General features: G+C 46.2%; 1 long non-coding RNA gene across 1 annotated transcript in view; it reads left to right on the forward strand.

Moving 5' to 3' along the window:
* The first annotated feature begins 295 nt into the window (after nucleotides 1–295).
* The window catches only part of LOC113593403 (uncharacterized), a 93154-nt gene continuing 77145 nt past the window's right edge, over nucleotides 296–16304 (forward strand). Inside the window, exon 1 of the long non-coding RNA XR_008296414.1 lies at nucleotides 296–1130. This is a non-coding gene — a long non-coding RNA (uncharacterized LOC113593403). The remainder of the gene's footprint in view (nucleotides 1131–16304) is intronic.

A 16304-nucleotide genomic window follows, 5' to 3' on the forward strand; every position in this document is an offset into this window, starting at 1 on the left:
GTAAACGATTTTAAGGAAGTTTTGGTTCTCCAAACACCTTCTTTTTTTATCTAGGCAACCCTCTGAAGAAGGGAGTGTGCTTATTTATCTCTGTTTAATACCTAGAAAGTAATTGACCCTTAACTGGAGTAGAAGGAAGGAAGGAAGGAAGGAAGGGGGGGGAGGAAGGAAGTGAGGGGGGAGGAAGGGAGGGAGGAAGGAAGGAAGGGAGGGAGGAAGGAAGAAAGGAAGGGAGGGAGGGGGGAAGGAAAGGAGAGGGGGAGGAAGGGAGGGAGGTGGGAAGGAAGATCTTACTCTCACTCACTACTTGGAGCCCTTTACCCAATATTTCTCCTGCTGTAATAACAGGACATGTATGTGGTGATTGCAGCTGCTTCACAACCACTGATGCCAACCACAGATGCAGGCATTTAGTATGTGATTAAGGACAGAGGAATCCACTTAATGTGGGTTATGGGAGATATTTGGCAGGAACCAAGGGACAGGGGTTGGATTTTAGTTTCCAAAGATAATGTCTTTCCCAATTATTTAAAGCCCTCAGTAACTTGGATCACACCCAGACAGAAATAAGCCTTCTTAAGTCAGAACTGTGTGAACAGCTCTTCTGCTCACGTTTTCGGCAGAATCTTGACTCTAATGGTCTGTTCAGGTGCTTATGTAACATGATGTGGTGGGGTTGTCCAGCTGGATCTTTGTCAAGTTGAGACCAACTAACTTACCCTCTATAAAGGAGAAATGCTTTTTGTTTACTAGATTTTACCACCAGTGAAATTAATTAAAGGATTAATCTATCCTATCGTTCAACAAATGTGCTTGGCATGGGGTTACCATAGTGAGCGTGCAAGCAATCCCTGCTTCTATCAAGTAATTGCTGGGTAGTGAGGTTGGAATATGAATTGAGCAATTACAGTGAGGGTTCAGGAAGTACGGGCTGATATGGGCGAGCATGGCAGGCAAACTTAGCCTCATAAGGGTAGAGGTGATGGAGAGAAGTGACCTGCAGGCTGATACCCAATGAGTAGGAGCTAAGCAGTTGGGATAGGAAGGAGAAAATGAAGCTGATACAAAGAACAGCCTGGATCGAGGTCTAGAAGCAAGAAAGAGCATGCTGTGGCAGAGGAAGAGAAGCAGTAAGTGTTTGGATAGCTAGAGTGACTGTATGGGCTGCTTGTGGGTATATACATGGCTGGGGGGAGTGTGATGAGAGAAGGGGCTACAGAGGTAAGCAAGGGTGGGACCTCCTGGGGTGTTTTGAATCCTCCTAGGAGATTTGCATTTTATCCCCAGGTCACTAGAGGAAGCCTTTGAAAGTGTTGGTGGGTCTGATACATTTCCAGTTTTCTGCTCGAATGGACCAGTGGACCCCCCTTGTCACTAGGGCACTGGGAAAAGATTTGTCTCTGTTCTGTGTGTCTCACCCTGACCTCAGCAGCGGGGTGGCTGCTTCTTGCTTTGCATCCCTTAAGCCTAACCAAGGGTTGGTTTGTGTACTTCTCCCAAGAATCGTATTCCTCCACCCAGCCTTCATCGGTGAAAATCTCCTGGTCGCTCTGCTTCCAGTCTGTCTCGTGCAAAGGTCTACTTATGATAGTCTATTTGTCTGGGTCCCCCTGCCTAAAGGAGCAAGTTTAGCTCTGGCAGCTTTGAGCCTGAGCTGAGAAGAGCTGCCCTGCTGGGCCTCACCAGTGGCAGCCCTGTGGCCACCATCCCAGCAGCTGCGGGTCAGGCCATTACTGTGCAATTGGTTTATACCCATTAGTGTATCGGCTGAATGTAAGACCCTTCATTGCCAAGGGCCTTACTATGAGCTGTCACTTTCGGAAGGTTTTTGAGAGGCAGGGTGGCCAGAACATGGGATTGAGGGTCAGAAGAACTGGCATGCATCGTGGTCCCTTCCTGCCCTCATTCCGTGACCTCAGGTGAGTCACCTGAATCTTCATCGCCTCAGCTGTAAACGAGGACAAGCAAGATCAAAGAAGATCGTGTGTGGGAAAGTGCTTTGTAAAGTTCTATGAAAGGGTGAGTTTTCATTGGCACTCTGGGCATTGCTGGCTTCATCCCTGGCTACACCACCCCTTTCTGGCACCGCTGAAGGCAGATAGGGCTCAGGAGCTGTGCATTTGCTCACCTTCCACAACTAATCGCTGCCTTCCTGTCTGAGGCTTGCAAATTAGGTTTCGTTTTCTCACGACTCCTGCCCTCCGTCGCTAATGGATAACCCAATTAGAAACCATTCGTCCAAATGTAAATATTATTTCAGCTCAAACTTGTTGAGAACAAACAATTTTCGGTGACACGATCCACTTTGAAACACTTTCTGGTGGACCTGTGGTATACACACCCAATTTGCTTCCCTTGTATGTAATTATCTCCTCAAGCTTCTGCTGGCATTTTCTGAAATGTTAATGGCATGACATTAAATTCTAGCTCATTTCAGAGCTCCCGTTTTCCTCTAAAATTTTTTTCTCAGGGAATCTTAAAAAAAAAAAATAGGTCGACCGATAGGTAGGTGAAATAGAAGAGCATTGATTGTCCCTCTTCAAATAATTGCCCTCCAAAATGCAAAATACTGACATGACAGCACAAAGGGGAGATTAAGGTTCAAAGCATTCGGATGAACATGAAATTTAGAGATTTTTAATCTTTGAATCTTATCCTTGGATGGGATCCTCACCATCTCCTGGTCTCATCCATCATACACGGTGGGGGTTCCTGTCCTGGAAACGACAATAGTAGAATGTCCAGGCATTTATATCCAGGTCAACCTAAAGAGAGCATAAGGGATTCTTCAGAAAAGGTGGGGCCCCTACAGGTTATGTTCTCCCTAAAACCTCCCTGGAGTGTCCCTCCCTATCAGGTGGAGACGGTGATTCTCTCTCCTTGCTTCCAAGTGGTCCACATTCCTTTCCCCATCATTTTCCATTTAGTGTCCTTCCTTAGTTATCTGTCTCCCCCTGGTAGACCACAGTCTCCCAGAAGTGAGGGACTGGGATTCATTTGCCTCAGCAGCGTGACTGTATTGGCCTTCTAACTTGTTTTTCTGACTTGACCTCATCTCTACACCATCCTCCCCATGGAAGCCAAGGAAGCCTTTAAGATGTAAATCAGATCAGTCCTTCCCCTACTTAAAACCCTTCCCTGAGTACTCTCGTTCTCTGGAGAAGTCCAAACTCCTTCACGAGGTGTAGGGGGCCTGTCATTGTCTGGACCTGGCTTAGTTCTCCAACCTCATCTGCACCTGTCCTCTCTCCATAGGGGGAGCTCCACCCACCAGTGAGCCACAGTAACTCCCTGAATACATCCTACCCTCTCACATGATAACAGCAACTGCTATTTACTGAGCATTTGCTATCCGCCAGGTACTTTCTTTTGCTCAATCTGCATTCTTTTTTTTTCTTTTTAAGTTTATTTATTTATTTTGAGAGAGGACGAGTGGGGAGGAGCAGAGAGAGAGAGAGAGAGAGAGACAGATGGAATCCAAAGCAGGCTCTGGACTGTCAGCTCAGAGATGGATGTGGGGCTCGAACGCACAAACCGGTGAGATTGTGACCTGAGCTGAAATCAAGAGTCGGCCACTTAACAGACTGAGCCACTCTGGCGCCCTGGATTCTTAATCGACCCCGTAGCAACCCCATGTGATAGTTAGTATTATCCCCTTTTACAGATGAGAAACCTGACCTCTGAAAAGGAAAGGAAATTAGCTCCTGGCCAGACAGTTAAAGGCCAGTAAAGGGTTAGGAGCAGGCCTTTGACTCCAGGGCCAGAAATTTTTGCCCACCATGTTCTGTCGAAGACGTGACTTTCAGGTGGAAAGAACTTACTTCCAGCTGAGACGTGACTGTGCCCAGAGAGATAAGCGACTGCCTAAGAGATCTGCTAAATGTCCCACCCAAAGGAGATTTCAAGGGTGCTGTAGGAAGTCAGAGCAGCACAGCACTTTCAATTGCAAGGGTCCATTGTTACATTCAGAGGATAAAGAGGACTTGCACGGTAGAGAGAGAGAGAGGCTGTTCTGGGCAGGGGCATCACCCGAGGAGGGCTCACAGAGGGGAAGGCCCCAAGTATGTCGGGGGTGAAGCAGAGAAGGGCTCCCTCTGGCCAAAGTATAGAATCTGGGGAAATGTGGAATGGGCCAGGAACGAGGGGACAGGTCAGCTACAGGAGGCTCCCCAAAGCTGGGCTGAGAAGCTGAGGCTGATCTGGTGGGCCATCTGAGAGATACTGATCACCTTCTGGCAAAGAGCTGCTCTGATCCCGTGTTGTTTGGAGGGGAAAACAATATAAAATCCAGGGTGGGTGAACAGGGGGAAAGAGCAAGTCATGAAGGCCCTGTGACAATGCTTTTGCAACAGTTCTGACAAGAGCAGGGGCTCTGTAATTGCAAAGCAAAGGCCTGGTCCCACAGGTATTTAAAGCCACCTGGTCTATAATTTACATTTTCATGACATTGCTGATTTTGCTGCTACTGATGTCTGGGGACCTCTGAGGCACTTTCCGGTCACCCCCTGGGTGGCCAGAGGCCTGTGTGTGGCACTTAAAGAGCCCTCTGTTAGGGTCAAGAGCCCTGGGGTCTCAGGCCGGGCCCTGCCCCACTGGTGGGATAGTCTTAGGCAACTTTTGCAGGTTCCTGGGCTTTTTCCATGTTTGTCCCACCCAATGATGGGCTCGTCTAACGCCTCAATCAAACAAGAGTTTTGGTAACATGGAAATACTCTCCCAGGACGTTTGGAGTGCCTACCATGTGCACAGCACTGTGGGTAACACCGGAATAAGATCCGGCCACTCGTCACCGCTTCTGCCCGAGTTTAAACGGTGTGCATATATAATAAAGGCCTTTTGAAAGCAAGCAGGCGAGAGAGGGGCATCTGATGAGTAACGTGGCCAACAGCGGGGTGAGTCAGTTTACATGAAAGCACCTGACAGAGCCCTGTCTCTGTTGATTTGCAGTTTGGGTCCTTTGCACCAGAACATTTAACCTGTTCTAAACAAGTCAGAGGCTTCCATAGCTTTTAGCCAGGAAGAAGAGGAATCAGATCCCCCTGTTGGAAGACTTGATCAAAGTGGACCTCGGAGCACAAAGCAAATGCGTAGTAGGACCTAACCGAATACAATCGGAATCAGTCTAAGAAAATTCGTCGCTTTTTTTTTTTTTAACAGGCATTCATTCACTTATTTACTCAATGTTTTATAAGCAGCCACTCACTATGCGGGTTTCCTTGATTGTTGAATTGCACAGACTGTCAGCTCCTTGAGAGGAAATATATCTTGTCCATCCATGGGTCAGCAGGGCTGTCTTGGAGCAGTACCTCTCCGGCACAAGGCCACCCCGCTGAGTGGGTCAGCGCTGGAATCCAGCCTCTCTGCTCTGCTTGTTCAGAGCTGCTGGAGCCTGGAGGCCTTCGTTCTTAATGAGCACAAAGGTCCTGTCTGGGTGCTAAGCTGCCGCCTGAGGAACTGTGTGTTCCCAGAGGAAGCCTCTTTTCTAATGATGCAGGGCAGAGGGACAGTTTTCTTCTTCCCATATGTGTGTTCTTTATGCGATCAGAAGCCATCTCTGCTATGGGTCTGATGTAGCACTATACCCTAGCGCTGTTGTTGGTTTTTTTTAAGACATTTATTGGGGGCCGTGTACTGGGTGTGGCGTTCAGTCCTGCCCCATCGCTCAAAGATAAATAGGGCAAAACGCTGACTTCCAGTCTCGTGAGTCCTTTGGTAAGTGTCTGATAAAGACACACGTGCAGTGAGAAGGGGTTCCTTCCTCATGCTGGGTAGTTAGGGATGCCTTTCAGGAGGTACCTCCTGGTTAAGTTTCGAAAGATGAGTAGGGTTGGCCTCGGAGTCGAAGCGTGGGAACATATTCCAGCCCAAGACCAGAGACCCGCCCGGACATGATGAAAGGTGGGGAGTGTGAGATCGTGTGGGTGTGCGAGGAACCCAGGTCTGTAGCCTTTTAGATATAGGTGAGATGCCTTCTTCCCCAGGAGGGCTTCCAGAATCCCTGCAGAAGAAGGGGTTCACTATCTCTTCCTTACTGCCTCTGGACCTGTTATTGGCTTCCATTATTGTATTTGCACACATTTCTAATTCAGGAGTCCCCCGTATCTGGTGGGGGATGCATTCGAAGACCCCCAGTGGATGCCTGAAACCGTGGGTAGCCCTAAACCCTACGTATACCATGTTTTTTCCTGTGCAGACACACCTATGATAAAGTTTCATTTATAAATTAGGCACAGTGAGAGATTAACCACAATAACTAATAATAAAATAGAACAAGTATAACGATACACTGTAATAAAAGTTACATGAATGTGGTCTCTCTCTCAAAATCGCTTACTGTGCTCACCCTTCTCCTTGTGATGATGATAAAATTCCATGCATGATGAGATGAAGGCGGGTGGTGAATTTTGCAGGCCCCATGACGTGGCTTCTCTTGACTTTCTTACATTAATTATGTCAGGTGGATCATCTGCTATCTGATAGCAGTTGACTGCAGATCACTGAAACTTCCGGTAAGGTGGGACTACTGTATGCGCATTTCTGTGATAGCCTAGAGGCTTGCTGAGACCAGAGATCTTGTGTCTTCCTCATTTTTGTTTCCTTAGTAAATAGCATAGGACCTGGAATAGCATAGATGCTTAAAGCATATCTGCTCAAGTGAGTTTACTCATGGAGAACGTGGGGAAGGTACTTCCCTCCTAGACTTGATCTTGGGGGACTAATTAGATCTATTACATATAAGTGGCCTCTAAAGTCTTTCTTGAATTTCCTTAAAGACATTTTACTTAATCATGTGAGCATGTATGCACATGTATATATATCTATGTGTGTGTGAGTGTGTGTGTGTGTGTTATACATATACAGGAAAAATTCATATCAGTGACTTCTGGGGGTGGGTTGAGAAGTGTATGGGGGTGCTATTTCAGGACCATGAATATGGTTGGCCATGTTGTGCACTGCACAATTCTAGGGGACCATTCATTTAGGTGTGAATCTGTACTTTACAAATTTAAACAAAGAGTAATAAAAGCAGAGAAATCACAACACTATAAGTGATTTTACTTTCTTTTCAGAGTTTTTCTGCATTTTCCCAAAATGTCCAAAAGAGATGGGCACGGTTTTCATATTCAAAAATTGTTAAAACTAGTGAGTTGTGGACAATTTCAAAAATCGAAAGTATAAAGAAGGAAATAAAAATGGCCCACCTTTCTTAACCAGAGAAAACTACAATTAGCATTTTACTTTATAAAGTTTGTCTTATAATCTTTTCTTAATTTTATAAGGGTGTTCTTTGAATCATTTTGGATAATTCCAAAATGTAGAAAGAAGAAAATAAAATTCACTTCTAACTCATTACCCAGAGATGACCCACTATTAACATGTTGTGTTTTTTCTTCCACACTCTTACTATATTAATACAATCATGACTCCCATTTGGTGAGTGTTTAAATTTGAGCCAGGCCATGTGCTAAGTGCTTGCCAGACATTATCTCATTTAATTCTCACATAAGCCTGAGGTGGGAATTGTTAGTCTCATCTCACAGAAGATACAAACCAAAGGTTAAGAAACTTGGACCAGTTGCAGTTTGAACCTAATGTTGCTTGATTCCAAAGCAAACATTCTAGATGATTCTCTCTCCTCCTTCAAATTCATGTGTGCAGTTATATACACACATAGACTCACACATGTGTATACACACACACCCCTGCATATACATTAAACACACAGACACACACAAGTTGTGGTTACATTCTGCCTTCCACTTGGATGCCTTTTATTTTTTTATCTAATATCCTATGGTGAGCATTTTATGATGTTAAATAAAAATGCTTTTAGAAAGTGGCTTGGTAAATTTTGCTTTTTTTTTTTTAAGGTAAATTGTAAGCAAATCAACCTTGAAGCTCTATTTTGCAGTAGTAGTACTGGCCTTTGTCATCAGACCTCTAGATCTACACCCCCTGTGCAGTCGTCCTTGTCCCACCTCTTGGGCACTTTTTCAATACTTCCTCCTCCATTTCTACTTCCTCATCACGCTGGGAGGAGGGGAAGCCAGGCGAGCTGAGGTCACTGGGCTCAGAAGCTGTCAGAAGAAGCCGCCACAGTGCCTGCATTTCATGACAGTACCTCATACAAGCATTGCTTCCCAGTGTTCAAGCCTTTCTTACTTGTGCGTGTGTGTTTCACGTGAATAACTCTGTATGGCTGAGAAGGCATTTTTCAAATCAAGACATTTATGGTCAGGTTAAGCAATCGGGATAATAGAGACTCTCCAGTGAGGGTTGCAACCAAAACTAGGGCATAAAGCACCAAACTTTTAGTTGAATGCAAACTGTTCACATCTAAAGTGGAACAGATCACTGCAGGCTTCCTCAGCTCCAATATGCTAATGATGCATTGGGCATTCCCAGGGGGGGTGCAGAGTATGCGGTGATTCCGGAACTTACTCCACTGAGAACCTGTTGGAGCCGAGGCAGCCTCCTTGGCTGACTCGTGTTCTGTAATACAGTTGGAAAAATACCATTTTATAGGTTTTCTGTGTGATGTTAATTTGGTAATTTAATTTCATTCAGTGACTAAGTAGTTCCTCGCTACTCAAAGCATCGTCCACAGACCAGTGGCATCAGTAATCTTCCCGATGCTCTTTAGAAATACAGAATCTGCACTCCCTCTCCCCTCCTCCCCCCACCCCAATCATGACAGATTCAGAATCTGCACTGTGATGAGATTCCCAGGTCATATACACAAGCACAATCAAGTTTGAGATAGAGGCACTACTGTTAAGGACATGAAGTTCTTAATGAAATGGAAGTCGCCTTACAGGGTTTCTTTAATGTCATAAAATGTGTTTTATACATGTGTTAATTTCATGGACATGAGCACAGGAAGTGGAAAATGTATTTGAATCCTGCCGGCCATGGAGCATGGCCTCTGCAGGCATGTTCTGATGCCTGTTCAACAAGGACCCCAAACAACTGTGAGCCCCCAGGTCTCTCCTAAGTCCTTTTTCTTCTCCTTTTTAGGAAAGCATGCAGTCAGTCCCCCAGCATGCCCACATTTGGAACCAGAGCGATATATGCAGCCACATCCCATTAGCTAATAGGGTGGCCCCTGGAGAGGGGTTTCAGCTGGGAACACACAGCTAAAGCCCCTTTAATGGCCCAGTCAGCTGTCAGGGCTGTAAACACATTTCTTCCCATTCAGAGCCATTTGCCCCTCTCTGTGACCTCTCGTGGCTCTCGGACCCTGGCCACGTGGCCCAGATGGCATAATCCGTCAGGGCAAAGCAGGTGACAGTGGGGCTTGCTGTTAGGTAATCAGCGACTATAATTAGCTGGGGTGGAAGCGATAATGGGACCAACTGCAGGGCTGGGGCCAGGGGAGCCCTTGGTGGGTGGAGTCAGGGCAGAGAGAAAGGCTTGCTTCCCTCACTCCCCTGTCTTCCTTCCCCCTCCATATGATGTGCCAGCACAGCGTGTGTGCTTGGGGGAGGCAGGGGCTTCATCCTCAATGAGAAGGTCAGGGCTGAGCGCTGGCAATTTTGTAAGTGAGTGATTTGGCAGCTGATGAATTTTATTTCAAAGAAGCCTTCCAGAAATCTATGTTTCAGTCTGATAATTAGTGGGCTACAAGGACCTTGTGAGGCCAAGGGCAGGGGAGGGTTGTAGAGGATTAGAACATGATTCTTGGGGGGAAGACACGTAGGCATTCTGACCCTGTTTAGCCACCCACCCGCTGGGCAGCTTCAGGCTGGTCAACCAGCCTCTCTGTGTCTTCAACAGTGGAGGTCACATCACTACCCTCAGGGATCCCTGTTTGGGGCTAAGTAAAAACTCCATCAATATTGCCTAAAACATACCGGACATGTAGCAGACACTTTGAAAATAGAGGTCCCCCCCCCCAGTCCTTCTCAACAGCTATTATGGTGTACATGACTTCAGTAAAATAGAACTGACCAACTTAGAACTAACTCCTAACAGGCTGAATAAGGTTTCCGTGATAATAAATGAAACGCAGTTACGTTTATCAAAACGCAGTTGGTAAGCGACGTTGGCTCTGCTTGTAACTTCGATCAGAACAGTCCCTGCATTTTGTAAATCAAAATGGAAGAGGTGGGGGAGGACGGCCCACTGATAAACACTGAAGCATTGTTTGTTTGTCTCTGTGTTGCTGGCCCTCGATGGCTGTTTTCTGACACAGCACATATCGTGGACTTCGCCGCAAACCCACACGTTGTTGAAGCTTCTTTACTTTGGGTTAGTTGAAGGTCTAAAGTAAAACGTCTCCATCTGTCATCTATCCTACTTACCCTCCCAGATTTGGTTTCTTCTTTTTCCTCCCTTTATTAAAAACCATATATAATGCCGCTAGAGAGGCAAAAAGAAAATAAAACCACCTGTAATTCCAGAAAAGACCGGTTAATGATTTGGTGTATATTCTTCTAGATCCTTCTAGACACAGATATGATTATTTTTTTTCATCAAAATAGGTTATATGGTCAGTTGGGACATGATTTTTTTTCTCCCGACTTGATATTTTGAATCTTATTCTGTATAGTCCATTAGTCTATGTCAATAGGTATAGTTCTAGAACATATTTTTTCCCCAGATTTTCTATCTGTCTATTGACTCAGTTTACAAAGACTTCTCCCCATCTTTTTCCATTATCTTTTTTTTAAATTGAGAGAATTCACATGCTCTAAAATTCACCCTTTTAAAGTATACAATTGAGTGTTTTTTAGAGACAGGTTTGGGAAATCATAACAGTTTGTAATTCAAGGACACTTCCATCACCCCCAAAAGAAGTCATTTGCGGTGACTCCCCATTCCCTCCTTTCTCCAGCTCCTGGCTAGTAGTAACCAGTGCTGTTGAGATGGCATGAGTTATTGAACTGATTCCTCACCCCTGGATTTATAAATTGCTTACAACTATGTATGACTTCAAACAATACTGTCATGATCAGTCTGGAAATGTTGGTCCAATTAAATTATATCTGAGCTGTGTTAGAGTTAATACACACACACTATTTTAATTTGAAAAGGAGTGTTACATTTTTGGATGATGTGGTTTTGGGAAAATTTAGAATTAAATCTCTAAATCTGCAGTATTTATAAACATTCTTTGGGGATTTCCCGAGTGTGGTCATTGCAAAACTGCTTTTGCAAATACTGTCTGTGGAGTTTGCCAGACGTTGGAAGTTGTGAAATTATATTACTCTGCAGTTTCACAGTGGAGGTTAATTCCTGACTCCCCCTCCTTGAGTGACAAAGTTGTGTTTTGTTTTGTGTCTCTCTGAGCAGCATTAGGACCTAGGAGAAAGAGGGGTAGGCAGAAGGGTATGGGCTAGGACCAATTCTGTTCTTAGTTTCTAGAAGGGATTAAAAAAATTTTTTTTTTACTTTTATTATTTATTTCTGGGAGTCAGAGAGAGACAGAGCACAAGTGGGGGAGGGCAAGAGAGAGAGAAGGAGACACAGAATCTGAAGAAGACTCCAGGCTCTGAGCTGTCAGCACAGAGCCTGACATGGGGCTCAAACTTATGAACCAAGAGATCATGACCTGAGCCAAGGTCAGATGCTTCACCAACTGAGCCACCCTGGCGCCCCTAGAAGGGATTTTTAAAATTTGACTTTAGGGGCACCTGGGTGGCAAAGTTGGTTGAGTGTCTGACTCTTGGTTTCAGCTTAGGTCACGATCTCCTGGTTTGTGAGTTCGAGCCCTGCATTGGGCTCTGCGCTGGCAGCACAGAGCCTGCTTGGGATTCTCTGTCTCCCTGTCTCTCTGCCCCTCTAGCACTCTCTCTTTCTCTCTCTCTCTCTCACTCTCAAAATAAATAAATAAACTTAAAAATACAAAATAAAATAAAATAAAATAAAATTTGACTTAAGAACAATAGACCTTAATCTGATATAAAATCAATTTGGTAACTATCTTTTAAAAATCTTGCATACATACATGTGCATAGGGGGACCATATTTAAATATTCAAAATTCATTCTCATAATAATAATAATAATTGTAATAACTCCCATGAATTAGGAAGTCACGAGTCTTTGAAGGCCAGGTGTGGTGCTGTGTTTCATGCGCATTATTTCATTCAACAACCTTGTGAAATCACCCCTGCGATTGTTTAAGATATAGAGGTCAGAAGTATTGCACCGCCTAAACGATGGTCAAGCAGCAAGTTATTCTGGAGTCATTTTGGCCCGTCCAGCGTCCCTTGGTAATTTACCCCTTGCTAGCACCTGACTCACTCCCTGCACCCTGCCCCACCTCATCTCAATGACAAAGCCAAGCTCAGCAGATCTTCCCTGAGGCCCTACACATGGGAGAAAAACTGGGGGTGTCCCCTATCTTCATGGAGAGAGTGTGGTCTGAGTCGTGGTTCTGGAATATACCATGCCGCCTTGGGCAAGTTACTCAACCTCTCGGTGGCTCAGTTTCCCCATCTGTGTAATGGAGATAAGAGTATTGACTGTATGCATTTGTGGTGACAGTTAAATAATTATATGAAGTGAAGCTGATAAGTGCTCAAGGGTTTTATTGCCATGGAAAAGTTGGTCCAGCCTTGAGGTGACAGCACTAAGCCTGTCCCCTGAGGTCACCACGGAAAAGGTGGTGGTGGTCCCCCAACTCTACCCCATCATTTTACATCTGGGAAAACGGACACTGGAAAGAGGAAATTCTCATTGAAGACACACTGCTTACCAGCAATGGAATCTTTTCTTTTCTTTTTCTTTTTTTTTTAAGTTATTTACTTTTGAGAGAGAGAGAGAGAGAGAGAGAGAGAGAGAAAGTGGGGGAGGGGCAAAGAGAGAGGATCCCAAGCCAGGCTCCATGCTATCAGCACACAGCCAGAGTTAGGGCTCCATCTCACAAACCCTGAGATCATGACCTGAGCTGAAATCAAGAGTCTGACGCTTAACCGACTGAGCCACCCAGGAGCCCCCAGCAGCAGAATCTTTATTGTGATTTTACAAAATGATCTGCTTGGATTCTGGTTGTTTGTCCAAAGCAGAGACTGGGGCGGTGGAGTGAGCAGACCTCAGAGGACAGTGCTCTATTTCTGCTGTCTGTGCTCACGGGGCTCCTGTATTTAGTTCTTGGTCTCATCCATAGCACAGGGATTACTGGAATCTACTGTGTGTGTGTGAGCCTCAGTGAGTCAGGCACTATATTCTCAGTACGTTTTAAAAATCATCTTGCAAGAGATACCGACCCTTACTCATTTTGCGGATGTGGAAACTGAGGCAGAAAGAAATAAGCCATGCTGAAACTTACACGGATAGGAAGAGGCAGAATTTAGGGAAATTTCATTGTGATCAAGAGCTCTGCCATTAACTAGCTCATTGTGTGACTTTGGGCCAGTTACTTAACCTCCGTCTGTCTCCATTACCCCAAAATGGGGTAATAGCAGTACCTGCCTTACAAGGATGTGGTGAGAGTCAGTAATGCTTGCAAAGGGCTTGGGAGAACACCTGGGACACAGTAGGAGCTCAATAAATGTCAGCCTTCCACCAAACAAAACAAAGCAAAAAACAAAACAGAACAAAACAGTATCATTCTGTCAGGCTTCCAAGCCTTGTGTTCTCTGCTACTCCCCGCTGCCTCAAAAGGAGCCAGGGAATTGAATTCATACTAAGAAACCCGAACAAGGTTCAGGATTGCAAGGCATTCGAAAGCGTGGCCTAGTTAGAAAGCACACTCACTCACATACACACACGTAGCTACTTTTAATAGCTGGTAAGAGCCAGAGAAAATCCAATTACAGATGAATCAATCGATTAAAGAGAAAAGGGGCAGAAGAAAGGAAAGAATGCTGGAGAGACACAGAGCCAAATTACAGCTGGGTAATAGAATTAAGGGTCTGTAGACCGAACTGGGGAAATAACAAAGGCATAAGGGCGGAGGACTCCCTCACAACGCCGTTTTGATTTCATTCTTTCTCGCCCCCTTGACTCCAAAGACCCCTCATTGGTCCAGCGCCCCAAACAAGTGATCGCCAAGGAAAGGGCCAGAATTGGCATTTGGCAAATTATATTTTTGCAAAGAAACAAACCGCGCGTGGCCTCTGGAACAAGAGGATTATGTCCGGGTTAAACAGAAGCTCACCGGGACGGGTGAAAGCTTGGGGCGCGGCGATCACAATCCTGGGAGGGGGAAGGTGAGAGCTGTGTCTTTGCTTGGCAAGAGGTAGCCTTAGCTCTTAAGGCTTTTCTGTTTCCTAAGAAATTCTGCCTTTGCTCTCAAAGAAACATCTCATTGTTGACAGAATTTCCCTTTTGCATACACGCACTGGAAAAAAAAAATCCCACGTGCATTTTTAACTTTATTTTCTATTTTGGTGGGAGGGGGGTGCGGAGAGGGAGGTGGGGCTGTTAATCCAACAGCAGTCTCTACAGCTGTGCCTATTATTGGTGGGTTCTAGAATAACATCCGTTTCTATGTATTTATGGAAAGGCGTCCTTAACTAGGCCACATAAAGAGCCAGCGCATCTATAAATAAATTAAGGCGGCTGCCCCTCGGCGCAGCTGTCGCCTTTGTGACCGGCCAGGCCTGTCCCATTGCCCGATTACCCAGGGCGGGAGGGGCTGTGCACGTGGGGCGGGGCACACCTCCTCCGGCAGGCCTCTGGGATTGACACCAGTGCGGAGGGTGGGCTTCTCAGAGGTCCCGGGCAGGCCTAGCTGGCTCGCGAGTCTCTGGCCCCTGACGGCCAGCGCAGGTGGGCGGGCGGCAGTCACTTCGTGGGAGTCAGGTGCACCCAGCGCGCGCTTAGGCTGGGCACGGAGTTAACGGGTGTGGGACCGAACAAAACAAGGGGAACAACAAAAGAGTCCCGAATGTGTAAAATTAAACGGACAAGGGAGCATGAGCATCAGAGCTTTTCCCAGAGTTTGGCAGCCCAGTCTTCTCATCCCATCCCAGGGTCCATGCCCCTACCAGGGTGATGGCTCTGAAGGGGCATGGGGCATACCGGCAGGGTTTCTTTCCTATGCCCTCAGAGACGGAAGAAGAAAGCAACCTTTGTCCTAGGAGAAATGAAGCAGAGAGCTTCTATTTGCGTGGTAGCCATGTCTGGATTTCCTGGGCATCTTGTGCTGGGAGCGACCTCCCTGAGAGCACCAGTCCGTGGGCAAGCCATATCAGGACCTCCTGTTCAGAAAGCAGAGTCTGGGGCCTTCCAGACCCACTGAGTCAGAAGCTGCAGCCATTCAAGATTCCCAGGGGGCTTAGAGGCCATTTGAAGAGCTGTAGTCCGCTGGGTCCCTAACCCTGGCCGTGCGTCAGAATCACCTGGAGTTATGGATTGACTTGCCTTCTTGAAAAGGATGTCGAAAGTCCTAACCCCCAGTACCTGTGAGTGAGACCTTGTGTGGAAATAGGGTCTTTGCAGATGAGCAGTGTTGTTGGGGCCCCAATCCAATATGACTTCTAAAAATGGGGAATGCGGACTCAGAGATAGGCATGATGCGCGCAGGGACAATGCCATGTGAGCATGGGGCGCAGACTGGAGTGACAGCCTGTGAGAAAAAGAATAACCAAGATTGCCAGAAAACCGCCGGAAGTTCACGGAGACCCTGGAGCAGAGTCTCTCTAACACCCTCAGGAGAAACCAATCCTACTGATACCTTAATCTCAGGCTTCTGGGCTCCAGAAACGTGAGTCATGGAGTTTCTTTCAGTTAAGCCATCCAGTTGGTGTCACTTTGTTAGAAACCCTAGCAAACGAAAACCTCGGGATACTTCCAAGAAAGATCCAGGTTTCTGAGCTACATCTGACATGTTTGCAGTCAGACTACCCGGGGGCGGGGCTACGGGACCTGCATTTTCTACATGTTCTTTGGGTGATACTGATGTGGTCAGTAGTGTGGGCAAGGGGTTCTGTCCACATATCGTGCACTACCTGCCTCACCCTTACAGCTCCCTCCCTACGAGCAGACCCTTGCACGCACCAGTCTGCTTGTAGACTTCCAGTGATGGGGGACTTATTACCTGATGGGGCAGCCTGATCCATCATGGAAACTTGTAATCTGTTCAGAGAAATCTTTAAATAGAGCTAAAATCTCCTATGCCTTTCTCATTATGAGGATGAAGAAACTGAGCTCCTGGGAGCTGGAGTAACTTGTTCAAGGCCATTCAAACATGGGGCTGCCATGGATTTGAATCCAGGTAGATACTGGGGTCCATCCTCCTGACCACTTGAACTCCTCAGATGGCCCAAGAGCTTACAAAGGGCCATGACATCTGTGGTCATAGCAAGACCTCCTCTAGCCTCGGAAGACAGAGACCCAGTGTCCCTCCCTGAT

This window comes from Acinonyx jubatus, chromosome B1 (genome assembly GCF_027475565.1).
Source record: "Acinonyx jubatus isolate Ajub_Pintada_27869175 chromosome B1, VMU_Ajub_asm_v1.0, whole genome shotgun sequence".
NCBI lineage: Eukaryota > Metazoa > Chordata > Mammalia > Carnivora > Felidae > Acinonyx > Acinonyx jubatus.